The sequence below is a fragment of the Catharus ustulatus genome, chromosome 1 (assembly GCF_009819885.2).
Source record: "Catharus ustulatus isolate bCatUst1 chromosome 1, bCatUst1.pri.v2, whole genome shotgun sequence".
Lineage (NCBI taxonomy): Eukaryota > Metazoa > Chordata > Aves > Passeriformes > Turdidae > Catharus > Catharus ustulatus.
This window is the reverse complement of record NC_046221.1, coordinates 63,447,487-63,474,282: the sequence shown is the minus strand read 5'-3', so window position 1 is coordinate 63,474,282 and position 26,796 is coordinate 63,447,487. Positions and strand designations below refer to the sequence as shown.

The following is a 26,796-nucleotide window of genomic DNA, read 5'->3' as shown; positions in this document are numbered from 1 at the left end:
ATATGGCACTGATGAAAACTAATATAAAAACCTGGTTGCAACAACATTCGAGTGAGGAGTCTTGACAAGACCTCTGAAATCCCCTGTTACAGCTGAGAAAAAAAATCTTAGTCTTTCCTGGGCTGCACTAAAGAATAAAACCAGGAGTTTGACCACATATTTTCAGCCAGATTTTGCTAGACAAGAAAGCTAATAATTTAGGCATTTTGTGACAATCTGCTTTGAGTCAGGCCTAATAGAAAGCTGAAAGGATCTTGTGATTATACCAGGAAAAACACGTAAGTAAATACTCTAGAAACATTATTAATGGAGTAGAAGAGACATTACAGCTGGGCAGTCTTTGAAAGCTTATTTTTCAAGGTTTCTGTCTTACCCAGTTGTTATTTAATGTCATTTGGCAAAACTCTGTTTTGACCAGAGATCACAGAAGACTAATTTACTGACCATTTTCCCCCATTTTTTCTCAAAAGCAATTTTCCGTATTAGTTTAGTCCCAGTACTGTTAAAATCATTCATTGAGAGAATCAACAATGGAGATCATGTAAAGAAACAATTTATTAAACATATATATAAATCAACATGAGCAGATCAAGCGGTTTTAAGAAGGAGTTAGCAGTGCAAACATATGACATTTACATTTAAATGAGAACATGGAGGTAACTTTTTAATATGCTTTACATGTGTGTGGTAAAGGGAATGCACAGGGACAAAGAAACACAAATATTCCCTCACATCCATCAAACAGTACCTTCTAGAGGCTAATGATTAAAAATCTCTGAGGGCATCTCAGTCTCAAATTTGGTTGCTGTGTGAAACTCTCACCTCCTTGGCTTGTACACACTTGGGCATCTCAGTCATTGTGGTATGGACCTGCAATAACCAAAGCTTGCTTCTACTTCAAAGGCAGATGGAGAAACTACTTCAGTTTCTTAACGATTAGCCTTGAAACACCATCTTTATCATGCCTGGGGTTTGGGTAAGAAGAATATGCACCACAGCCCAAAAGCAAAATACAGATTTTGTATGTTCTTATTAACTGAGAGCATCAAGAACACAAATTGGTGCTATATGTTGTTTCTTTGAGAGGAAGATAATTCTTTTGAATAAGATTTCTAATAGTTTGCAGCAATAGAGCATTAAAGTAGCACATGTTCCATATATACAATAGGAATAGATCAGTGCTGCTCTGATGAGCAGCAAAGGGCCATATTCTTACATGACTCCACCAGAAACTGCCTGGAAAACCAGCAGAAAAAGCAAGTATTGGTGTATCATATAAGACTGCTTCCTACTTCATTCCTACTTCCCAGATATTTCAAGACCCATGGAAAAATATTCTGTAAGACAAGAAAAAGTTTTTAGTTAGCTTAAGTCTTGACACTATTTTTTTTGTTTGTTTTACATGTAGATCATGCATTTCTACCAAGAATCCTAGACATTTTCATGACAAGTTTTCGGTGCAACAGCCAAGAAGAAATACATGGGAAACTATTTTAAGGTTGTCTTGTTAGAAGTTCAGAAAAAGGTAATGTACAAGTTTCTCTGTCATCTTCAAACATCTCCTGCCTACACACACACATACTTATCACCAGAGTTCTTTAGCCAGGATGACTTCTCTTTTCATGTTGATTACATTAATGTAGCCTGCCAAGGATAAAAAATTTGCCCAATCAGAGTCAACAAAGCTGAAGAAGGATTTGGGTACAAATTATACAAGGGAGCTGGCGGTGTTCAGGCTGTAGAAAAGGAGGCTCAGGAGAGATCTCATCACTCTCTACCGCTGCCTGGAAGGAGTGTAGAGCTGTGTGAGGGTCAGTCTCTTCTCCCAGACAACCAGTGACAGGACAAGGGGAAATGTCCTTAAGTTGTACCAGGGGAGGTTTAGATTAATTGTTAGCAAAAAAAATCTTCACTAAAACAGTGGTCAGGCACTGGAACTGGCTGTCTGGGAAGGTATGGAGTTACCATCCCTGGAAGTATTCAAAAGGCATGTGAATATAGCACCTGGGGATATGATTTAGTGGCAAAGAGGCAGTTAAGGGCTGGAATCAATGATCTTGGAGTTATTTTCCAGCCTTGATTATTCTACACCTCTGTGATTAATCCTGCTCTCTCACTGAGAATTTGGACAGTGGTTGTGGTAGAGAAGGGGGACAGATAACAAGCTAAACAAAGAGAATTTCTTCCTTTTCTTATCCACTGCTCTACTGTTGGTAGATACATGCTGTCCAAGCAGCCACCCACTACTTCTCTGAGCCCAGCTCTTGTTACACCAACATAGACTTAAAAGCCAAACAAACTTCTGTTATCCCTCAGGCCAAAATAATTCACCCATGTATAGTAGGAACTGGCTTCAGTTGTCTTAAAAAACACACATGCTGCTAATGAAAACTTCTACTCTTCCACCAGACCTCCTCACACCTGCACTTGTGACATCTGATCTTACTTGTCATTATATGGCTTTCCAAAGCTGGAGACATCATTTGGAAGTGACAAAAACCCAACCAACGACGCACGCGCATAAACAGCCATGCCATCCTGCTGACCAGTCCCTCCTTGTTGAAAGTCAACTGATGCTACTGTATCAGGGAAAATTGTGGAAGGTAACAGATAAGTCCTTTCATGTTCCTTGTGTGAGTGACAAATCAGGAAATGAGGCTCAGACCCTCATGGCTAATTTATCACTGAGGATGTTGAAGTGTCTTACTTGTTGAAGAGATTGCTCTTTTAAGAGACATCCCATTCCTTGCCATACTGCTGTTTACTGGGGCTTGGCAGGTGCTCTGCAGGTGCTGTTGCTCGACATCAGAAAGCAAATATCCTCCCTTCAGTGTTCCAAATGAAGAAAATACTCCCTATGAGACACAATAAGAGATTCTGCATAACCACTGAGGAAACTAGGAATGCTATAATGGTACACCATTTTTTACATGGGAGGAGAGAAAAAGAGCAACAGAACACTGAAAAAACACCCCGAAAAAAAGAGTCCATGCATCTGATACCTGTCTGCTAAATGATTGCTTTCCCACAAGACATGTGGGAACAGCACCTCAACTGAGTGTGTAATGGCCCTTTCCAGAGACAGGGACAATCTGTCTGACAGATGACACTGAGCCCAGAAAAGCAGGAGCATTCTCCTTGGGCCATGGAGCAATAAAGGCTCTGCTGCTATTAAGAAGAGGTGCAGGGCATTAATTATATTCACAGGAGAAACAAAAGTAAAGCTGTGGCATAGCAGTATAATAGTATTGAGACTATCATTTCCCAGCTCAAACTCCCCTAATTATGTCTCAGCTGAGGTCTTCTGTTCAGGTTTATAGTCTTGATTTCAAAGGGAGAGAGGCAAACAAACAAATAAATAAATAAGTGCAAAGAGTTTAGCTTCTTTCCAGGTAAGGAAGGCCAGATATTTGGAGGCATTTGTGGGTTTTTTTATTTGAAGAGGGTGGCAGGTTGTTTTTACCTCATAATTGTCTCCTGTCCTATTTTGAAATTAATTGACTGCATTCACTCTGTAGAACCTAACTGACCTTGCAGTCCACCAGGACTTGATAGATCTTAGGCTTACTTTTTATATTATAACTCAAGATCTGCCAAAAAATGAGAGCACAGGAAAAATCCCACCATAACCTTGCTCTACATCTCCATGTACCAAGGATATGTAATATTCAACCACTCCTGGCACCAGCACTTAGCATGAAGGCACTTTGTATGACTATTTTACTTACAGTTCCCAGAGTGGTGTATGTAAATTTGGTGACTAACTCTGCACATCTTGTGCTCTGCCCCTTCCCTTCCCTTCCCTTCCCTTCCCTTCCCTTCCCTTCCCTTCCCTTCCCTTCCCTTCCCTTCCCTTCCCTTCCCTTCCCTTCCCTTCCCTTCCCTTCCCTTCCCTTCCCTTCCCTTCCCTTCCCTTCCCTTCCCTTCCCTTCCCTTCCCTTCCCTTCCCTTCCCTTCCCTTCCCTTCCCTTCCCTTCCCTTCCCTTCCCTTCCCTTCCCTTCCCTTCCCTTCCCGTCCCTTCTTTCTTTTTAATGGTGAAAGTGATCTACAAATCTCTGCCCCTGGATGCTTTCAATGAAACTTTATTCCCTGTTAATAAAAAAAAAAGAAAATATAAGCTCCAAGGACAAATTTGGGATTTTTTTTTAATCTACATACTCAATGACACTTCAAACTAATAGTTGTTTCTGTTTGCTTTACAACGACAATGTTAGCAAATCCACTCCTCCTTATTCTTCCATTGGCCAACAGATTACTTGGAAATAAAATGAAAAGAAACAAAATTACAAAGGTGAGAATAAGTGAAAAGGAAGAAATCACAAATTTTGGAGAGAAAACATGGTCTTTTCTTTCTAATATTTTAATTTTACTTCTAATTTCTTGAATAGAGTCCATTCATGAGATTACCTTGCTGTTTGCTTCCTTTTTAAATTTAAACTGGTTTTCTTATAGGTTTATATATTTAATTCTCTTGGGCTTCCTGAAGAAATCATTACTCAATGGCTTATACAATTGTAATTTCATTTTCCCAGGTTATTAAAAACTAATAGCATGGCATTTAATTAGACTAGATGATGAGAATCCACTTAAAAGTTAGAAATAGACTTACAAACTGCCACTCTTCTACCTTACTTCCAAGTAAGACTTTATAATAAATCATTATTCCTTTTAAATGAATTTAGTAATTACAAAGGACTTCATTCTTCATTATATTCACCACAGCTATACATATTTCCATAAGTTATCTCATTTATTTGTACCAAGAGTACTATTAAATATAGCACTAATTTCTCAGAGCAGGGTACAGAAAGAAACCCTTAGAGGATATTATTGGTAATGGTCTGAAACGAAGCTTTTTGCTTATCCAAAGAACGAGCCTCTGCATGAACCCTCAGCATTAACTCACACCACAGCATGGCAATGCTGCAGAGTGCTGAGGAAGGGGACAAAGCACAAGGCAAAAGAGTGATTCCTTGGCCACATCCTTTCCAAGTGCAGTTCCTGTGCTGAGCCTTGAACTGAGATGACAATTACTGTAACCTGGAGCATAGACCTCTTTCCCTAAGGAAATGAACCAAGACCTCCAGTTTATTTCACATAGCCTATTTAAGAATCATTGGATAATAATGGGCTTCAGTCACTGCCAACCCATGGTGAATTTAAAATAGTGACTTGGAGGGGAAATGCTCTATGTCATAACTCCCTAGGCACATGATCCCCTCTATCATGCCATTTATTAGGCAGCTTGGCCCTGGCACCACATTTATTTAGACCATAATATTTCACGCTACGTAGTCTGAGGTTAATAAAGTCTCATTAACATCTCCTTTATGGACTATCCTTTTATGGGCAGTCTCCATAAAGGTCTCCAAGATTTCATTTTACAATAGTGGCAAAGAACCTCACCATATATTTTCCCCCATCCAATTTTAAAGGCCCTAAAGCAACACAAAAGTGGGGGAAAGGGGAAAAAAATAACAGAAACATAATTATCTGTTATACAGTGAGAAGAAGGAAAAGAAAAATGTGCTATCTAATAAGCAAATATGCTTTCCCTATGTGCCAGACTATATATTCTGTTGGTACTTTTTCAAGAAAAAACCTGGATAAGGATGACAGTGATTTTCAGTTGTCTCTTTGTTGCAAAATTCTCATTTACTTGGCTTGAACTAGAATTTTACCTCACACCCTGTGTAGGCTGCTGTTTTCTGGAGTCCTTTGAACTTCTGAAAGCCTTTCTCTCAAGCTCTTCTTAGATACAGTCACAAGAGCCTCTGTGTCTCGGTGCTCTCTTGTTTGAATTCTGAATATCACTAAGAATTGTTGATGCATTCCAAACGAATAATATTTCCAAGGCATTGGAGATTGGATGTTTTTCTTTTGTAGAATATATGAGCTTCTTACAATTCTTCAGTATCTGGGTTTAGTAGATGCTCATGACTTCTTTCTTAACCTGTTCAGTATCAGAACAGCTCTGGAAGATCCAGAAAAGAAAATAACTAATAATAAGTTCATTTAAACTAATGATAACTATAAACTAACATATCAGCTGGAGAGACTTCTTAAAATGTGTATTAAAAAGAAACACATTGGAGTGTTTAAAGATAATAAGATAGTCACAGCTGAAGGAGTGTGCCAGAAGGTCATGGCAGGAATAAAATGCATTTACCTTTCATGTAGAAGAAGGAGAAGAACATCGCAGTCAGCAGTCCCCTGTGAGACAGGACAAGATTTGCCTTGGTGTATATGTCATTCTGAAATAAATATACAATATCTCTTCACCAAAGAAATCACAGTCCAAATAAAGGAAGCACAAGGATATGGAAGACAAGAGAAGCAATGAGAAAGAAATTATTTGTCCAAGATCAACATGAAATCTTCTGGTTTCTATTCTACACCAAACCCAGAGGAGAAGGGGACAGGTCTAGTCTGGTATTCTTATATATGACCATTCCTGTCTGCTTCTCCCCTACCCCAAAAATTAATGTTCATGTGAACATGGAATTTGAGGGGTTTGGGACACAACAGGTAGATATTACACTGTTGGAAGAAAAGAAACATATTTCAGTCAGTGCTTTACACTGTTTGAAGAAAAGCAACAATTATCAGTCAGTGCTTACTGTAATTCTAAAGTGGGATTAAAGAACTAGAAAATGCTTATTCCCCCTCAATTTTATGTATGGCCAAACACAATTTATGCTTTATTTCCTAAAAAAAAAAGGAAGTTTTAACTGAAAAGTGAGTTATGAATGGAAAGATTACATATTACTTCAGCGAGAAGGGAGATGAACTTGACAAAGAAAACAGTTACACATGAGGAAAGATAGATGGATGTCAGAGCCTGTGAGCACCATATATTCTGATGTAAAGCCCAGGGATTTCTGCCATATTCAAGTATTTACAAAGTCAGAACTTGCAAATAGTGACAGATTTCCTAGGACTATAAATACTAAAAGAGAAAGATAAAAATAATTGTTTCTCAAATAACATCAATTATTCAATGAATATCTAACACATATGCATACTTTTTCAGTGGGGGATCAATGGGATCACACAGTGAAATTTAAACGTTTGCTTAAATGCTCAATCAAAAGAGATGGGATTATTTAAAAATGAAACTGAAAATTCTGAAAATATTTACTGTAGCCTCTCATCCAGATTGTTTAATGTTTGTAAATTTTATATGAATAAAAAAAAGACCACTGTATATTGGCGCTAATCTCTATTATAAGACTTTTAGGAACACAGAAATCAAGACGAGACCATTCTCCCTGCCAGAATGGCATCTGCATGGTGTCTTACTGCACTCCAACTACATTCCTTCTATCAAGTATCTAATTTGCCAAATCCTAGTGATGGAATGACAGTTTAGCTAACTGATAGCTTCAGTATTTAAGTTTCTTGTGGTTGGGTTTTTTTGGTCTTTTTTTTCTTTTGTTTGGGTTTTTTTAAACACATATTTAAAATAATCTAGATGGGAAGTACCTTTGATTTTTGTTCTGTGAATGACAAGAATAGATATGAACCACGCACATGGAACTATTTCACTCTTAAAAAGAATGCTTGCAAAAGTTTTATAAAGACTGTGACTTTCTATGCACTTCATTTTTTAGGATGTTCTTCCACCTTTCTGCACAGCTTCCAGTCTTCTAATAACTGTTATGAAACAGATATTACATGGGAACTGTCCATCTCCTTGTGCAATAGAATGTTGTATAATTCAACTGCAGTCAAACAAATTTCAGTTCTGGATGACTGAAGCCAGAGGCTCAGATTATGAGGCCTGGGAAAGACAGTCATTTAAAATAGATATGCTTAGCAATATTGCTTTAAAGAGTACAGAAGGCAGGTCAATATATTAGAACTACATTTCCGTAATGCAACGCCTGTGTTGCAGCACTCGGGAGCCTCTATTTAATTTGGTGTTCAGCTCTGCCTATAACTGCATCTAAGTATTGATCCATCAATCTGTAGTAGTTAACATCACACGCAAACAAAATCTCATTTATCTTCACACACCTGTCGTCCATTATTCAGAACTAGCATGTCTAAAAATCAAATGCTCATCAGGTTTTTAAAGATGATTGTGGAGTAACAAGTCATTTTCATCTTGTCTTTTTTATTCATGAGAGGGCTTAGACCTACTGAGCAGCTCAGCCATGAACTGTTAACACACAGGCTAACACAGCATGAGAGAGAAAACAACCCCACCCACAAACAACAAACTCTGCACACAAACAGGCAGCCCTCATTTGCCAAGTCTGTTGCATTAAAGTATCTGGAAAAAAGCAGAAATAGGAAAACGAGGGTTGCTCTGATTCCAATCACTGAGAAGGAAACAAGACTGTGGATAGGTAGAGGTAAAAAGAGAAAGGAAGGGGTAAAACAAAAAGCAGTCCTAAACAGAGCACTAAACAGGAACACAAGGAACTCATAGGTGAGAGAAATCAAGAAACCTTCAAGACAAAGGTGAGAAATACATGCAAAATACTACAAGAATGGCCAAAAAAAACCACCCCCAAACCCCAAACTAGTAGTGCTTTGCACTCATCTTAGGATCTCGAGAATCACTTTTAGCAGTTTAAAGAGAGGAAAAGCAGAGACAAAGCACATCTACCAAGTAGCTGTAAGTGTTGACATTTATTCCATCAAAAGAAAAGTTTTTAAAAGCAGAATATTGAATTCCTAATTATTTAGAGTCAATGAAAATTACAGAGAAATAAAGAAGCATCAATAGCACTAACGTCTGCAGGTAGTGGGAGTAACCAAGTATTATGACTGCGGAATTAAATATATGAAAATACATATACAGGTGAAAAAACTCCCAAAAATTCTCTGCATCCAATTTCCAACTGAATTCAATCTATAAAACAGGTAGCAAAGTTGAAGTTACATTTAAAACCTGATCTCCATTTAAATTTATGCACCACAATCAATGTTACATGTATATTGCACACTTCATTCTTGTTTATTCATTATATACTGGTAAGAGAATTTTCCAGGGCAGTAAGTCAGGAAATCAGTTTAAAGAGAAAAGATTTAGGATTTTTGATTAGATTATTATTAATCAGTCATATTCATCATTTTCTCCCTTCTAAGGTACTTCCAGGCAGCTCCACTTGTAAACAATTAATTAATTGAAGATATGCAAGGCAAAACAGAAAAAAAAATGAAAAAACTCCATCCATTAGATACAAAAGCTTTAAAAAATAAAAGAAACTGCATGGAATTTGCACTGAAGCCTAGAGAGAGTTAGAGCAGAAGAGGCAGAAAAGGCTACTCACAGAACTGCATTTCTCAGATAATGCTGAAATCTAAAGGATCTGCAAATATATCTCAGGATGAGGCACTAGCAGGAAATCACAAAAAAACCAAGGGCATGGGCTGCCTGTAACATCCAGGATACTGTCATTCTTCCAACACGTCAGCTACAAATGTAAATACTAGATGAAATAAGGGAAAAGTGACAAGAACGCATGTAAACCCATAGGATACTGAGATGTCCAAATGTATCTTCAGTTCCCACACTGTGACCCAATGAGGCCCCATATGCTCACAGAGCTACTAAGGAGTACAGTCTCTGCTAATTTTTTGCTTACTTCAAATTTTTGTTTTGTGGAGAAGAGATGTCTGCTCTGCAGAATAAAAAAGATGAGGAATGGGAGGGGAAAAGAGAGTGAACATATTTTTCAATGTTTGGACTCCCAAGGAGCGATAAAAAAAGAATACACTTTTGAATTTCAAATTTGATATTTTTCAGACTCAAACAATGGGGAAGACACTCTTAATACCTTAGTAGTAGTATTTCAAATGCTCCTTTCCGTCTCCCTCCATTTTGCTCTCTCAGCACACATCCTTTCCACATTCCCAGCCTGAATACATAAGAAAATGGGTATCCCATCCTCAATAGAAAAGCAAAGCAGGAAAAGGGAGGAAGAATTAAAAGCTATGCATATTATGCATATGCAACTGAGTGAAATCATACTCTGGCAATGCTTTGAAATTATTAGCAGCAAGGCAGCACAAAACTGGAAATATTAGCTCAGGTTCAGAGCCGTGCTCCTGTGTGCTGCCTCTCACCACATTTCACATTTATCTTGCACTGCTTATTCTTGCTCCAGTTCTTTGCAAAGGGATTATCCAAGGTAGTTTCTTGCCATAGCAGGGGTTTAGACTCAGTGACCCAGAAGGTCCTTTAATCTGAAGTCTCTCCGAGTTGTCTAATTCCCACCCCAGCCATACCCCATAAGATGCAGCTTTCCAAGTAATAGCATGATCAACCCTTGCCTTGTGTACATCTTTTATTGAAAGCAGAAATATTTTTCTGCATCCTAGCACTAGGTTGTACCAAAGTAACTGAGGAAAATAGAATTCTGTTTGCACACTAGCAAAAAGAGGTAACACTGGCATCCAAATAAAGAGTTTTATCTATAAAATCTTTTATTTTAGACTATTAGGGTCTAAGCTGCATTTTAACCATAAACATGGGAGAAGCTGTCCCAGATGGTGAACATAAAACGTGCTGTAAATTTTAATGAAGCAAATAAGTCACTAATAACAATAATGCCAACACTGCTGCGTTTTTGGTAGATGTTAATAAAGCAAAATTAAAAAAAGAGCATGCAGCACTCAAATAAGTGCTTTAGAAGCCCAATATAATTTGCTAATTCAGCTATTCACACTTTGATTGCACAGCCCCTGGTCATTTGCTCAAGTACAGCTGCTTCATGTAAAAACAAATTTTAAAAAAAGTTTTATTGTCCACCAGATGTCCCAGCTTGTAACACTTGCTGCTGTAATTCAGGTCACCCAAGGTTCAAGCACATTTAGAAATCAATTGTTCTTGGATGGTCAAACTGGTGATAGTGGTCAAGGCACTTTGGTCCTGGGTTTACCCTGCTGAGAGGTGAGGGAGCACTTCCGTATTGAAAGAATATTCATGTTATGAGTATCACAGGCACCCCAAACAGATAATTACTACTATGACTTAGGGAAAGAGCTGGAAAGGGTTGGAGTGCAAAGAATTCAAGCAACATATGCCCTGTTTTATAAGGCCACAGAAAACCCATTAACAGGGCCCTACCAGCTTTATTTTCTTAACTGAAAATTAATTTATTATTATTAAAGAAAGGTATAAAGGCAGAAGGCATGGGAACGAGCACTACTGTGCACCAGCATTCTCACTGCTCTTGATGGGAACTAGACGATACATGTAGTGCAGCCGGTGCTTCTCTCCAAATCAAATGTAAAAATCAATGGAGCAGAATTATCAGCTGGAGCTAAAACATCTTGCACCAAGGGTGTCTGCTGCTGCGCTGCACAAAGCAGGTTTGAAATCAGCAGGCAGTGTTTTGCTTATGGATTTCACAGGGCTGACAACTAAGGAAAGGCTGGACTGGAGGAAAAGTGAGCTTGTTTCTGCAAACACCTCCTCTTCCAGAGCAGGAAAAGAGCATCAGTGAATGGAAGGAATCTGAGCAGAGCCATGCTGAAGGCACAGCTGTAGCATACAGATACCAACACCAGATCCCCACCAGGGTGAACTGAGAAGGCTGAAGATTTTATACAAGTGGGCACCACACCCAAAATACTATACCTTTACTGCACAAGATGCAAAAACTGGAATCATCCCAAACATGTTAAGATGTTTCAGAGTAATCTTTCCTTAAGCAGGACCTATGCAGCCTGTCTTAGCAACATAAGCATCCATTTGTCACATTGTCCAATGACTTACAAGGAGCAATATCTTGGCAGAAGTATTTTGTGAGAAATAATGTTCTGCTGTAACTAATTTACACAGTGCTGCAGAAGACATGAAAAGTTACATTTTCATCAAGCGTCCACCTCTCACTGCACAGTTCCTCTCAGCCACAGAATGTTTGCAACTCTATGCAGTCAACACCAGCCCCTGGCACTTAAATGTGCATTGCAATTAATAGAACAATTATTTGATTGAAAATTTTCCCTCTTGAGCTTTACCATTGTTAGTCTCATAATAGAGAAAAGTACAGGAAACAGAGGATTGCTCAGCTACTTACTAATTTCACATGAAAATGAAAGTCCCTTCTGTCCTAGTAGACTGAATTTTGGAAGAGCTGTTAATGTCTGTGAAAGGACTTTGCCTCTCAGCTTGGACACATTTAAACTATCAGTATACTCATTCTTCAAAGCCTGCCTTTCTCACTTTGTTCTCAGAGTTCATGTCTCCTTGCCCATTTTCCCCCCTCAGCACTTACTTGCTTTTCATCCCCACAGCTGGCCTGCCATGATGTCCATGCAAGCCAGTGTATCAGAGTTCCCTCTGCTCCCCATTTTATCTCCATGTCCCAGTGGATAACCACAATCCAATGATTTGAGTACCCTTCGAAACCTCAGTCCTCCTTTGTCAGCTGCCACTGACAAAGAAATGCCGCTGTGTATTTTATCTTCCTCCATCTCTGTTTTGAAAATTTACTCCAAAATACATCAGTAGCCAACTGCAGTCTCTGTACAGAGACTTGGTACAGAGGCACTAAACAGCCAACAAGAGCCTAGAGGAGATGGAGCAATGGCTAGATCAGTGGTTTGGTCAGGCTGGGGACGAGGATGAAGTGCTGCTGGTACAGGAGATATGCAAGGAGCCTCATGTCTGCTGCAAGGAGCCTCTGCTTTCCTGTACAAGGGGAACAGGAGAAGAGCAATACAGCTGAAGAAAAACTGAGTCCTAGCCTCAGGCTCCCTGTGACTTTGGGTCAGCCACTTCATCAGCTTTAACAGCCGCTTTCTGACACATCAAAGCAGCAGAAATATTGTTCAGAAATGCAGTGAGCTTACATCTATCCAAAAGTGTGGAACAGACTCAGAGAGAGCAAAATGCAGTGCCTTCAAATAGTTAAAGGGATTAGGCTTAAAGATGTTGGATCAAATTTTAATCATGTCAGGAGAAATCCACCTACATGCCCAGGGAGCAAAATATCTAGCCCAGGACTAGCAAAGAAATTGTCATTGCAAATGCACATCCTTGCCTTTTCCACACAGTTCAGGCAGGACTTGATCTGTGCATGCACAGAGGCTTCTCAGGTCCCTGTCCAGCATTCACACAGAGGCTCCCAGCTAATTTCCCATTCCTTATTCTCCACCTGGATTAGCTTCAATTGGAAAGCTGCCTTTTCATTCCCATCTATCACAAGTCTCAAAGAGCTGGGACAAATGTTGGAAGGATTAAATAAAATTTAACAGGGAAAAAAAAGGGGGGAGCAGATGTGGGAGGGAACAGAGGCATGAGAGGAGATACTGGAGTTAGGATGCAAAAGGAGAGAGCAGGTGCCTCCCAAGCATTTACTCTCCTAGCACATTCTGTGGAGGGCCCAGTATCAGGCTTTTCATGCTGGAGTGATGCTGGCAGCGTGCAGCCCTTGTGCAGACAAAGGGAAGCCTGATCTGCTCTGTGCCAAGACGGCAGCCCCGGCACCCAGGGTGCCCTGGAAACCCACCCCAGCTGCAGTCACTCTGCCTTCGTTGGCAGGCAGCACCAAGTGCCACTCCTGGCCCCTGGACAGGCTCATACAGAATAATCCTCTCAGAGGTTATCCTAATGAATTACCAGCTATTGGATTAGATGGGCTGCAGGCAGGCTGCAGCTGAAATTTCCCCTTATGCCTCTGTTTCTAAGCATCAGATTCATTCCCATCTATCAAACTAATTTCCTGCTTTTTAGCCATTGCCTCTGTTGCAGACCCATTGACTTGAACAACAGTTTTGTTTGACAAACTACAAAATTTGATTCTGTCTTGTGTAGATTCAGTGTCAGTTTTGGCTATCGTTAGCTCTCACAGTTTCCTTGCCGGGGAGACAATAACAGGTATTTTTTCAAGCTGCAAAGACAGGAGTCCAGGGATTATATAACTGGGAAAACAAAATTTGACCCACATCTAATGGTTCAGAAAGCAAATGTAAGAAAACAGTGATTATTCATCGAGCCTCATTTTTAAGCCTATTTCAGGACCTTCTAAACATTGAGGGTTGAACAATTTGTATCGCTGCCAATTCCTTAAAACAAAATTTGTCCCCTCTGCTGTTTCAATTATGCAAACTGCATTGTATCTACAGTATTTACACTTTCAATAAAAGATCTTAATATCTAAGCAGATATTCAAGCAACTTATTTCCCTGTGCTTTCTTTGAGCATTTATCACAAAAGATTATTATTTCCATGGGACTATGCAATTAGAATTCACCCTTTATTGACCTCTGTCATACTTTGAATTATCCATTATCTATGTTGTTACTAAATAGCTGCTTTTGAGTGTCATTTCATTTGCAGCTTCAGAGAACAGCTAATTCATCTAACTGGAGCTAGGTCTTGCTTGCACCAGCAGAAAAGAAGAACTGGGACTTCTGTTTTCCAGCCTCCTCAGCAGATACAGACAGGTCTCATCTTCTCTGAAGTCCATGGAAGTCAGCCACCCACAGAGACCATCAGACAGGTAGTGTGAGCCAGCCTCTCAGCTGTCTGATATCTGGTGAAATCAGAAAATCAAAACTGATAGCTGCAGTTAGGCAACATCAGAGCCTCTCACCCATTTGGGTTAGAGGAAGCCATGGAATAGCAGGAATCTCAGAAAACCTTTAGAAACCAGTAGAATATGTGGTATTATGCACAGAATACATGAATATTGCTGACAGCTTTTTTTTATCTTCCTGTTCCCCTTTTGTTCCGAATGATACTTCTACTGAACTTTTTTCCTCTAGATTTCACAGTTCTGTCTTCTGTGTAGCTGTAGCTAACACTTTTTCTTCAACTAACAATAATCCCCTAGCCATGTTATTGATTTAAGGCTCAGCCCAAGGACAGAAATAGGGCTTACTAGTCAAATTAATATGAATGTATTAGCATGTTTTTTAAACTCTAGGGAATGTTATTCTGGAGATGTTCTGCAATCTGATGCCAAATTTGGATATAAATTCTGGGGACAGCTTTACTGTTTGTGATCTCACCTACATGGTCCCAGATCCAGCATATTTTAGAGATACAGGCCTATATAAGGCATGCAAATGGTCATGTGAAAAGGAGATAATAGATCAAATATTCCACAATAAAAAATTGGGAAAAAAAAAATCCCCAAATCCTAAAGCAAAAACCCACCTAGAAGAAAAGTAGACAAATATCTATAGAAGAGGGCTACTGACAGACAAGTTCAAAGTGTAGTTTCGGTTTTTCACTTAAAAAATTTTACACAAGGAATCTCTTTCTGATGATAGCTAAGCACATTTACCTCTGTACTGGTGCACTTGGTAAAGTAGTGCAAAGCCTCTCTTCCTTCCCCAGAACATCACATTTTCCTCATTCTTAGCAACTTAGAATATTATAATACAAAAACTTCTAATAAAGCCAGGGCATCGGGTCTGTGGGAGAGCACAGAGTGAAACAAGTGCCTCCACAGGAAACAGTTTGGAAACCAGTGCAGTACAGGTGAGATTTGCTTTTGCAGCTACTGCAGAGATTTTTTTTTAAAAAAAAACCCTCACAAAAACTGATCTGAAGTACCATGCATGAAATTCATCAAGATACAGGTGGTCTAAATGCAAGTTTGACTGAAGATCAACATTTATTTCCCTTGATGCCACTTTTATCACCTCCATGGTAATTTGATTCTTATATTTTAACACCCATAAGACATACTTCCCTTTAAATTAAAAGACTGTCTATTTTCCCCCCAAGAATATTTCATCCTCTAAGTCTACAGTGATTCTGAAAACTTGACATTAAGTGTGAATCTGCAGTAGAAAACTCAAAATTACCTACCAGGAGAACCAAGCTTGGGAATACCACATGTAACTTCAGTCTATGCATATCTAGTGTGTTTAGAGGTTGGCTAATTAAACCCATTTAAGTAAGATGGGTCCTTTTGCATTATATCTCTGCTTACTATTCATGGCCTGCTTGGGCAATACTCTGTTAAAATCCCATTTAAAGCCCCTGCTTTGTGAGATGACATTTTAATGCAGTCAGTGCTCATCTCCAGAGTTTTTCTATGAAAAAAAAACTGCGTCTGTTCTGAAGAGATAAAGCAAGAACACAGACAGGCTCAAAACCCCTCTGAGGGGGCAGAGGTTAAATGCTAATGTTTCTGTTCTCTCTGCTTCTTATTAAGTAGTTTCTTAATTAAAAGCCTTTTTTTTTGTTGTTTTGGTTTTGTTTGACAGAAGCAAAGCATTTGATTTGCTAAACCCTTTCTACCTGGTCAGATATGAATCCCTCTCATCCTCCACCACCACAGGACTACCTGCAATCCTCCTCAAACACTGATTCTGCCTCGGAGCCCATAGGGATTTGGCACAGCCTGAATTTATATTAGTTCATGCAGTGCATTTTCCTCCCCCCACTCCCTGCCCACACTTTGTCAGCAGATGTCTGTTGACTTGCATTGACGAGGATATTAACAACCCTGGGGAAGCTTTTTTCCTGAGCTTGTCTCTGCAAGGTGACACTTGACATGCTCAGTGCCACAGTCTAAGCACAGCTGGGCAACTGCTGCCCAAACGTGAATGCTCGTGATAGATGAGTTTATTTTAAAGCTGTATCTGACACTGATAACTGGCTTAAAACACCTGCCTCACCAGCACCACAAGAGGGCTACCAGGCTAGTGAAACACCAAACAACACTCATCAGCAAGATTTGAAACTTGGCTAATAGTTAGCTTTCTGACCTATCACTCTGCTTTCTGTTTATGTGCCAAAGTATGAGAAATGAGGGGGGCACGTTAAGTCACCTGATGGCAAACATATGCCAAGACTGACTTGCACTTCTTGATGTTATTGCCTTTCCACTTGAACACAAACAGTTGCATGGAGAATAAAAGAAAACCAGAGCTCACTTTCATGCTGACTTGGCTGAACTTCTGCAGCACAGCCTTCTTTACAAGAGTCCTCCGACAAAACTTCATTCATCCAGCAGCTAAACATCAGTGCTGATTGTGCATCAGCACCAGACTGGCATGTTGTAAGGTGATTCATTCCTCTTAGTATAGCACTAGAAGTGCCTGTCTCTCTCCACACTCAATATATAAAAGCACCTGGGTCAGCAAACTTGTGCATGGTTAAAGGCAGCAAAGCTGAACCCCTCCCTCAGCTCTGCTGCTTAGACCAGCCATGAATACAAACCAGCTGTGTAAAAACCTGTGCTGCTCACCAGGAAATCTGTGAGACTTCGGGTCTCACAGCCAGAACCATTTCACTCACCCACTTTGCTCAGTGAAAGTAAGAAGGACAATTAAAGGAGCTTCAGTACCTGGCAGGAGCATGAGCACAGCAGCCAAGACATGAGCAGCTCCAAGAGGAAGCACACAGACAGCTTAGGGACAGCAGGACCTTTGGAAGCTGAATGGCCACCAACCACCACCAGAGCAACCTGCATGGCAAACACTCCTCTCTCCTGCACTTGTGTTGCAGACATGATGGATGCCTCCTACCCATAGCAGCAAGATTCAACTCCACCTCCAAGGCTGTGTCCCAAATGCAGAAAATTAATTAGAACTAGGTCATGTTGCAAGACATCAGATCTACTTGACAAAATTTTCTTGAAACTTCAGGCAATCCTTAAAATGATTGCCTCACACTCTTAAGTGAGAAACACTCCCAGTGACAGAAGTAATGAAAAAACCCAATTTCTGTTGCGTTTTCCCTCCCAAAACAAAGGAAAATCTGGATAAAAAGAAGATGAGCCCGTGGAAGAAAAAAATAAGCACACAGTTTTTTTAGCTAAGTTTAGAATTTTTTTTTTTTTCTCTTTTTTTTTTTGCTGTACAGGAAAGGCCCAATTATGGGGTTTTCCTTTAGGTATATCTCTAAAATAAACACAAAAATATACATTGAAAATGGCCTATTGGTAATTTATCAGCTAAAAGGAAGACTTGGAGTCAGACAGTATCACCTGAACAGGATCAAAATGCTGCTCCTGGTAGAGAATAAACTTTTAGTTCAAGACGCAAAGTCTGAGAAAATAGATTCTGCCTTCATATGTACTATGTAGTCATTATAATGCACAAAACCAAAAGTGATGGTGAGTTTAACCATAGTATATGGAAATTGTGAGGGCTTTTCCCATCTGAAAGAAAGGATTTTAAAACACAGAGTAATTCTAAAATAATAGCTTAAACATTATTCTAAAAATAATTTCCCTATTATTCTGAGAAGAATAATGTCACAAAGGATTTTTGGTCAGTTGGTTGGTAAGCTTTTGGACAGTTATTTCCAGACACATTCTATAGGTGTTTGCAGGAGCTGTGATCCACTTTACATTCCTTTTTTAAAAGATGCTTTAACATAGAAACTTTTTATTGATAAATAAAAAAGTGGTTGAATACACCAGAATGGAAAAATTTTACAGTATAACTTAGGTTGACCTTTTCTTTCCTGTCCACAAAACATTTTCGCTTCCTGTCATTTACCAAGTTTTCCAGTTTTTTGGTTGCTTTTAATTTTCACTGTTATTAGATTGAAAACTGCAGAATTCACTATTTTTTCAGTGGAAAAAAAATCTCTCCTGATTGAATTTTGTAAATATCATTTCTTTCCCCAAAATTATCTTTTACAGAGTCTGATTCACTTTTGAGACAATAAATTATTCTTTCCATTCTAAATATCAACTGCAATTCAATATAGGAATTCAATAGCTGTGTATATTTTTAAGCACCAAATTTTAATTCTATTTTGGGATTAATTTCAAAATCAAAACTAGATGGCTCTCTCTTTTTTATTCCTTCACCTCTTTTTAGGTCCCTCCAATAATGCCAGCCTATCCTTATAAATATTCAAGATAGACAATAGGAATATGCAAACAGTACAACTGGTGACTGAGGACCATTGACATACTATGTATTTCCTCAGCTCATGGTAAATTTTCATACCACCACACCCTTGACAGAGGAAGGAGCGGCACAGGCAAGCTCTGAGAGGTGAGAGTTGCTATCTTTTTGCTACCTGACTAAAATGCATACCAAGATTATAATTCAAGCTGTCAAAAGCAAGATCTTTTCAAGATATTTCAGTCTTTGGACTCATCTATTTATAATTTTGTATAAAATGCCCAATTATTAGAACTAGGTTTGTCTTTCCAAAGAAAAACCTACATTATGCATGACCAGTATTGGTATTTAATAAGTTCATCTGGGACCTGCTTTTAAGAAAACCAAGAAGAGAAAGGCACCTGATTTCAACAGTACAAGATTCAAGCCCCAGACCCCTATGTCATATAACCCAGATATAAATATAACCTCTGCCCTGAGCTCTTGTGAGTGAGAGTTCTTGTGGATTGTTGGTCTTACCCATGTATATAACACACTTATGAAACACAATATTTATTTTGGTGATAGTCATGCAGCTGAATATATTGGTTACACAACCTCAGAATCAATACTGTGTTTATCCCAATCTATGTATATTTTGCCAACTTTATGCTAAGGAGCAGGTAATGGTAGTTAAATTAAATTCATAGAAAATTATATCAAATCTATAAAACTGAAAAAATTATGATTTAACATTCCTAAGCCACCATGTGTCATAAACTCTACACTTACAAAAAGAAAAAGATAAAAAAAGAAAAACACAAACAAAAAACCCCCAAACAGCACCAATAAAAAGCCCCCAAAACATGCTCATGTGCTCATTGAATTTTTTCTGTTTTATCACTTAATCCCACTAAACTGATAAAAACTTTCAAGGAATATATCAGCAGATTGAATCTCCTTCATGAATTAGCAAAATAAACATCTGTGAATTGTCTTTTATCAGTTACTGCTTGTTCCCCTTCCTCTCCTATGTTTGCTCAATGCTAATAATTTAATTAGGAAAATAAGTTATTTATAGGAAATTGAAAAGATATGTGTAATTAAATAAAAGCTAAACACTTAATTTTTTTAAAATTTTCTGCAACATTTGCAATGAAAGGTGCTGTTTCGTTCAACATTTCTTTTTCATAAATCTGTTATAAACACTTTATCAGACGATTAATCTAAGACATGGAATGACAAATCATTAATACTGTCACTGCTACTAGTGTTATTTTCATTGTCTTGATGGATGTGACTGAATATCTAAGCAATTTCAGAACCTACTTTAAATCTCAAAATCCTGAGTCTGTGAAAGCAGCTGCTGTGCAGAACTTGGATTCTTTGGGCCTAAAAGAATAGGAGTCCAGAATAAAATAAAGGCAAGACACTATCATATTTTAAAGTTTCCAAAAAGTTGGGGAGAAGCTAAAAGGTAGTAAGACATAAAGATAAAGCAGTTTATATTTTGCTCAGGCTGTTCTACTCATCATTACTGGTACCCCCTTAAAAACACTTAAATAGTTTCTGATATCTGCTTACCCTGTACACCACCAGAGTTATAGGAGAACAGCTAATAATGAATATAAGACCTCAAAATTAACCTAGACAGACTGGAAAATATCCTAGTTCATTATTAAAATGTTAAGTGACAAACAGGAGATTTACTAAAATTATGCTCAATAGAAAAGCAAAAGTATATAATAAACAACAGGAAACTTTAAAACTAATTTTCATTTCAAGTAAAATAGTGGATTTTTTTTGTATGTTTAGCCAATCAGAATACAGTAATTTCACGAATACAAGCCGCAACAATTAGACAAAAATTTTGGTGGAAACCCGGAAGTGCGGCTAATATTTGGGTGTGGCTAATATATGAACAAAAATGTGATATCTGCCCTTACCTAGTATCATACCAGTCCAGTCCCGAGCCGAAACAGTCTGAAATCCATGGTTTCCCGTTGTTCCAACGATGAACCAATCAGAGAACAGCTTATTGCCTGCCTGTGGATGGCGGCGTTACTGAGGGGCAGGGGTTGTTATCGGGGTGAGTTACCTCGGCGAGTTACCTCGGCAGTTCGATAGAAGTGTGTGATATTTCTCTGTACTTTTTAAAGTGTTTTCAGTCTTGTGCGGCTGCGGGGCTGGCTGGGCTCGCAGGGAGAGGGCTGGGGGAGCCGCTCAACCCGCAGGGAGAGGGCTAGAGCGGCCGCTCGGCCGGCGGGGCTGCGAGGGCTAGAGCGGCCACTCCTGTGCCAGCACGGAGATGTGGCTCCACTCGGAGCTCAGCTGCCTGCCTGCGCGGCTGAGCGGCTGTTTAAAGGCAACGCGGATCCATTGGGAATGCTCGCAAAATGACCACACTATTGTTCCTGTCTTTTTCGGCTTGTAAATAAAGGGTGTGTCTTTTTTCACTTGGAAACAATGTTTCCGAGGTCGGCAGTAAGCCAGTAAGCCCCAGCGATCCCACGATTGTGTTACTAAATGACGACTTTGTGAAAGTTCACGGCGAACTAAAGTGCGGCTAATATTCCGGGTGCGGCTTATTTATTGACAAAGACATCAATGTTGCCAACACACCGGATATGCGGCTTATACTCCGTGCGGCTTGTATTCGTGAATTTACTGTACTCCTAATACTGCAATAAAAATAAATATAGTTGACCACGATTGCCTGCAATGCCAAGAATCTATGAGTGTGATAATAAAAGATTCCTACGAATATGTAAGTAATCAAAAAATAATAAATTCCAAAATCAATATGGTAATTTACATCTTTGTCAGAATTAATATTGCAAAGAGACTCCAATTCTTTATTAGAATAAGAACCAAGACATCAGTATTTCTACATCTGAAAAGTCATGGTCTGATTTGGGATTTTAATTTCTTCACTGCCAACTAAAATCTTCTACAGCTTTCAAAAATTATTTACAGGTGAGATGAAGAGGCAGCATGACCAGCACATATTTTGCTTTTAGCTCCAAGGCCATCCACAGCTGTCCAAAACACTTTAGAAGGAATGAACAAGGATAATATATGGATTGGAGTGGTCACACCAGTAGCTGCTAACAGTGCCAACTCAAACATTAGTTTGTTCCCATGGGCTGACCAGCCAACTCAAACTGAAAATACCCCCCAAACACAGGTTAAGAGATGATTCATGCAGGAGAGAGTTAGAAGGGATTTAGATGGATGCAGAAAGGGCCAGCAGCAGTCAAGTCATTGACTCAACATGCCTTTGTGTCTGCTACCTGAGGTGCAGCCTGTGATCTGATGAAGTAGTTTCAGTTTAAGAGCAGAGCCTAACAAAGACAAGAGACTAGTGCCTGGCAAGTTAGGAGCAGAAACCAAATTCCTCCAACCACTGCAGGAAAGTGAATGTCACCAGAGTGCACAGCAGTTGCCTGAAGCTCTTGCACTCAATCCTATTGTGCTGAAATGTCAAACAGGATCTTTGCCACTGGCATAAACATTTTAGAGAAGCTTCAGGGAATATACTCAGTGCTTACATCTCTGCTAGTTCTTGTCTTGCAACACAGGGAAGATCCCTCAGAAACAAACAGATTGTGACTTGTAGCAAAGTCTAGGATTTCAGCTGTGAACAGATGAGGTTTGGGAAGGAGGGGAAGAAAGTCAAGGTTTGAGAAATTACAGAAAGGTCAGTCAGATGCTTACCTTACACATACAGTTCTTTTAAAACAAACAGATACCACATGGCACTCTTAAATATATAAATAAGTGTTCCCTCAGCTTTTATAGTCTCATATCCAAAGTTCCCCAAAAGTAGCAGAAGTCAGCTGTGTGACGCCAATCCCCAACTCAGTATTAAAAAAGAACTACTTCTCTTTGGCTCTCTTTGTGCTTATCAGGGTGGTGATCACATTAAATGGCAGAAGACAGCAAAAGGGCACTGCAGGCAAATCCTGTTTCATAGCTTCATGGCCTGTGTGAGATACTGCTCCCCAAGAAAGCATTCTTTAAAGAATCAGTGCTCACCCTCCTAACCAAACCCAGTAAACTTTGAGGCACTGTATGATGCCTCATGAAACTTATGCAGAAGATACAGGTTCCTACAAGTGTGAACAATTAGAAATTATCAATGTAATAAATGACCATCCAATGCTCATAACCAAGAGGAAAGCAAAGGGGAAATACTGCAGTAATGATCTGTATTTTTTCCCACAAGGTGAGGTAGTCTTTGATTAAAAAATACTGTGATGTGCAGCTTTATATAGACTGCATTCCCACTCCAGCACTTTTCTTAGACAAGCTCTACCAAGAGGACAACAGATTACAGTAATTTCACGAATACAAGCCGCACCAATTTGACCAAAAGTTTGGTGGAAACCCGGAAGTGCGGCTAATATTCGACGGCGGCTAATACAATAACAAAATTCTAAAAGCTGCCAACACGGAAGTGAGAGCCCGCGGCAGCCCCAAGCCAAGCTGGAGCCCGGCCGGCCCCGGCTGAGGTGGGAAAGCCTGGCAGAGGCGGGGCCAGCAGTGCGGGGGGCGGGCGGCTGAGCCTGAGCCAGCAGGGCGGGGCAGGGGGGGCGGCAGAGCCCGGGCCAGCAGGGCGGGGGAGCCCGGGAGAACTGGGGCTAGTATTGCAGGGGAGCATGGCAGAAGCAGTAAGGCCGGCGGGTGGGGCTGCCTGGCAGCGGGGGAAGCCCAGTAGAATCGGGGCCAGCAGCGTGGGGGTGCCCGGCGGTGCGGGGGCCTACAGTGCCGGCCAGGGCGAGCAAACGCGGCGGTGGTGCAGACGGGAGGGAGTGGCCGGTGAGCCTGGCAGCGGCGGCGGCGGCTGGCCCGCCGGCAGGGCGAGTAAACGCAGCGGCAGGGCGACCGGCGTGCCTCGCTGCGGCGGCGGGGGCCGGCCCGCCGGCAGGGCGAGTAAACGCAGCAGCAGGGTGGCCGGCGTGCCTCGCAGCGGCGGCGGGGGCCGCCCCGCCGGCAGGGCTAGTAAACGCAGCGGCAGGGCGGCCGGCGTGCCTCGCAGCGGCGGCCGTCCCGCCGGCAGGGCGAGTAAACGCAGCGGCAGGGCGGCCGGCGTGCCTCGCAGCGGCGGCGGGGGCCGGCCCGCCGGCAGGCCGAGTAAACGCAGCAGCAGGGCGGCCGGCGTGCCTCGCTGCTGCAGCGGGGGCCGGCCTGCCGGCAGGGCGAGTAAACGCAGCAGCAGGGCGAGTAAACGCAGCAGCAGGGCGGCCGGCGTGCCTCGCAGCGGCGGCGGGGGCCGGCCCGCCGGCAGGGCGAGTAAACGCAGCGGCAGGGCGGCCGGCGTGCCTCGCAGCGGCGGCCGGCCCGCCGGCAGGGCGAGTAAACGCACCGGCAGGGCGGCCGGCGTGCCTCACAGCGGCGGCGGGGGCCGGCCCGCCGGCAGGGCGAGTAAACTCAGCGGCGGGGCGGCCGGCGTGCCTCACAGCGGCAGCGGGGGCCGGCCCGCCGGCAGGGCGAGTAAACGCAGCAGCAGGGCGGCCGGCGTGCCTCGCAGCGGCGGCGGGGGCCGGCCCGCCGGCAGGCCGAGTAAACGCAGCAGCAGGGCGGCCGGCGTGCCTCGCAGCGGTTGCAGCACCACCCGGCCGGCCCCGCCGGCAACCATGAGCGGGCCGAGCCTTCCTGGCCCCGCCCCGAGCCAGTAAATCCCGCTCTGCCGCGATCCTGTTACTAATTGGCCAATTTGTGAAAGCTGCGCACGGATTCTCGCGACGAACGAAAGTGCGGCTAATATTCGGGGTGCGGCTTATCTATTGACAAAGACAGCAACATTGTCGAGGCACCGGGGGTGCGGCTTATAGTCCGTGCGGCTTGTATTCGTGAAACTACTGTACAAATATGCAAGCCCTTGTGTAGAAGGCAGTGTGATGGCCTGAAAAGATAGCCAGCCTTGCTACTTTTCCATCCCTTGTAAAGAATGTACATAACTGTGGTAGGATTGCTGAGAATTGTGAATTATATGGGGTTATATATAAACCTAATGCAAGTTGCACTCTCACAATTTGAATCAAGTAGAGTGGAGTGCACAATGTGGCTAATTGCATTTATTCTTCTCTTTATACTCACATACAATTTCATTTCTTCTTAAGAGCTGTGTTGGAAAGATGTAGAGACTATGTTAGTTTGTATTTTGTTGGTATTTATTTCATGAACTGCATTCTTAGACTACATTTTACTGCTGTCAAGAACCACAAAACCTAAGAGACAAATTGCACAGATTTTTTTCCTCTTATTTTATGCTTTTGTGGCACTGTAACAAAAAGTATGAAAACGGACAAGCATTGCTTCTCCATTTAAGGCTTTGTACAATTGTTGCACAGTGAATGACACCCAAATAAACTCCTTTTCCCCCCGCTTTAATTCTGGCAGATATAACAGATTGAGACATTGCTAGACAACTACTAGACTGAAGTAATTAAACAGTGTAATGTGCAACCAGCATTTTAGAGTCAGCAATTAGATCACTCAAATTAGATGTTTTATTTGCCCAAACATGTCTGTAAATCTCATCGAACGAAGACTTCATTTACAAACAATACAGCACCAGACTTTCAAAGCAGAGTGCTAGAGCACTGCAGACCACAGCCTGTAGTCAGTGCCCAAAGAGATCCATCACACTGATGCATGGGCAAGACTTGTAAACACCCCAGAGACAGCCCAGCTCCCTGCATTTAGAGTGGGCACTGCATACCTCTGACTGGATGGCTACAGAGTTCTATGGGAGGAAAAAAGAACCCTCAGAAGTATAGGATGATCTGATCAAATGTGTTTATTTACCTTTTGAAAGTTGTCTGAATTTTAAATTAGTCCAGTGTTTCTGAAACATTCCTGTTCACAGCCTTGAAAGCTGAAGTCTTTGAGCCTAGTCAGAGACAATGGAGAAAAAGCAATATCTACAATGTGTTTTGTTTATTTTGTGGTTGTTGTTGTGATATATTTGAGAGAACAGCATCATAATAAAAATAGCATTCCACTGCCTGCTCAGCTTCAAACCTCCTGCAGTGCACTAAAAAGAGGAAAACTGATATTCCTATGAGTCCTATGTGTAGTCCAGGTCCACTTATTATCTAAAAAATGGTGTAAGTCAATCCACTGAGCAAGACACAAACCTTATAAAAACTGCCACATGATAGACTGTAACATCCATTATTTAACACTGAAAAATCCACACTCCTCCTGTACAGCAGCACAGGAGACATGTCTTATATATTGCATCTGTCTTCAAAGACCAGTGACCTTTGTTTCTCTTTCTATCTCCTCAAGTTAAATCTTAAGGAATATATTTTGGTCTTTACGCTGTCTGTGGAGGAGTGGCCACTTTCCAGAGAAAGCCAAGAAATTATCAGAGAGAACACATAAAAAGTTTCAATCCACTCTTTGACAATGCCAGCTACGCACACCCTGTATCTTAGATAAGTAATCTCTCCCTTAATTACATAATGTTATAATCCATTCAGATATATTGTAAATAGTTTATACTAATGCTGACATTAACTACCCAACCCATTGTCCATGTAAAACAAACTGAGCCTGTGTATTGGTTTAAACACAAGTACCCAGTCAAACAAAAGAGTTCAATCCATTCAGAGACAGAATATTGCAGTCTACAATAAACCAATAGAAAAATGTAAATTCTGTGTTGGCCATAAAAATTTTTATGAAACATTGTCAGAGCATTGTTAAATCAATTATAATATACTGCTATTTACAATTTAATTCCATTCTCTCCTGAAACCCCCAAACTGAAAATGTTCCACCTGTCCATAACTTTAGATAACTAATAAAGGCACTTTTTGGATACATAAATCATGTCCATTCTTAGCTAGGTGTGGATTTAAGATACAAAAGTCCCATCCAAATCACTAGCACTTTTTGCACTGATTTCAGGGGGTTTGGAACTAGATGTTAAAATACTTATCTTTAAATTTAAATTTATTTTGAATGACCCAAGCTTCAAGGAACCGCAGCAATAAAAACTGCAGGAATAAATAATG

General features: G+C 40.9%; 1 long non-coding RNA gene across 1 annotated transcript in view; it reads right to left on the bottom strand.

Annotated features, from left to right (window-relative positions):
- Nucleotides 1-532: 532 nt before the first annotated feature.
- Nucleotides 533-26,796, bottom strand: part of LOC117007538 — a 101,764-nt gene continuing 75,500 nt past the window's right edge. Inside the window, exons 3-5 of the long non-coding RNA XR_004420159.1 lie at nucleotides 6,171-6,255; nucleotides 5,683-5,975; nucleotides 533-2,855 (exon numbers count right to left, since the gene is read on the bottom strand). This is a non-coding gene — a long non-coding RNA (uncharacterized LOC117007538). The remainder of the gene's footprint in view (nucleotides 2,856-5,682; nucleotides 5,976-6,170; nucleotides 6,256-26,796) is intronic.